Source organism: Meles meles, chromosome 4, assembly GCF_922984935.1.
Source record: "Meles meles chromosome 4, mMelMel3.1 paternal haplotype, whole genome shotgun sequence".
NCBI classification, from domain to species: domain Eukaryota; kingdom Metazoa; phylum Chordata; class Mammalia; order Carnivora; family Mustelidae; genus Meles; species Meles meles.
In genome coordinates, this window is record NC_060069.1 from 72,498,796 (window position 1) to 72,500,117 (window position 1,322).

The window sequence follows — 1,322 nt, forward strand, 5'->3', positions numbered from 1 at the left end:
CAGTGATGTTCCTTCAATAACTATGTAACATATACATATATCAACATATAAATACGTGTGCATGTACAAGAACAGTACAAAAGAGTATACCAAAAATATTATTTATGACTAGCAAAATTCTAGAGGCTTTTTCATATTTTAGTGTACACTTTTTTTAAAAGTGAAAATTTTGTTTTCATACTTACAAAACTAAAGGTCGATATTTTAAAATTTTGTGCAAAGAAAATAATCACAACTAAATAAGACTGAAAAACTACAGCTAAAATATTAAGAGTAGTTTTCTCTAGATATCATTGTAAATATTTTTGTTTGTAAAATTTTAATTAGCAATAATCGCGCCTCGGATAAACTTCATTCGCTACGATACTGCCACTGCGCAAAGCTTTTGTTTGTAAAATTTTAAATTTTACACCTTCCTGTATTTGTCAAATATCCCACAAAAAACATTTTTATAATGTCAGAAATGCATTAATGAGCATGTATACATTGTCATTTTAATCTATTTTCTTGTCATGACTGGCCTACCTGGCATTTTGGAACATGCCGTTAGAGTCCTTCATGGGTACTTGCTTATGTCAGTTTAGTGTATCTTTCTCCTCAACTTAACTGTAATCTCCTGCAAGAACAAATCTGGTCTGTCCTTGACATCTACAGGATACATGAGTACAAATGCAGGCACACACTCATACATCTTAATATGTAAAACCATAAATTAAACAAACTGCAAAATAATGTATATTCTATCCTCTTACTTTAGCAGGTGTATCTTTCTAATGACAACAGCAAAAAAAAAAATACGCATCAAGAAATCATTTTCAGAGGATTAAGTTAGTATCATAGCAAAGATAACTATAGTTATCACTACCCATAACAGGATGCTGTGTGGATAAGCTACTAAACTACTAATGTTAGGATGTATAAATAAATATGTACATTCATACATAATATTTTTAGTATATGCATATACTAAAAATATGTATGTGTCTATATTATATATAGTGTTACTATTTCATGAATAATTACATATCTATTTCATAAGACATTTTTCTTGCCTTCATTTTCAGCAAAATCATTTATTGGTGATAATAATAAAGATTTTAACACAATGATCTAAAAAAATTTAAAAAATGTAATTATTCCTAAGTATGTAAAAATTCAATATACTTTAATGAAATATGTAATTCAAATTAAATTAAAAAATAAAAATATGTTTATATATTTATTATTCAAAAATATGCAAGATATTCTAGTATAATAAAAAGAAATATGTTATCATTAGTGAATATCAAACATTTTAAAATTTTAGTGTTTTATTTTATGAA

General features: G+C 26.2%; 1 pseudogene; it reads right to left on the bottom strand.

The window, feature by feature from the left end:
- Window positions 1-231: 231 nt before the first annotated feature.
- On the bottom strand, window positions 232-384 carry LOC123941022 (annotated as a pseudogene).
- Between the last annotated feature and the right edge of the window lie 938 nt (window positions 385-1,322).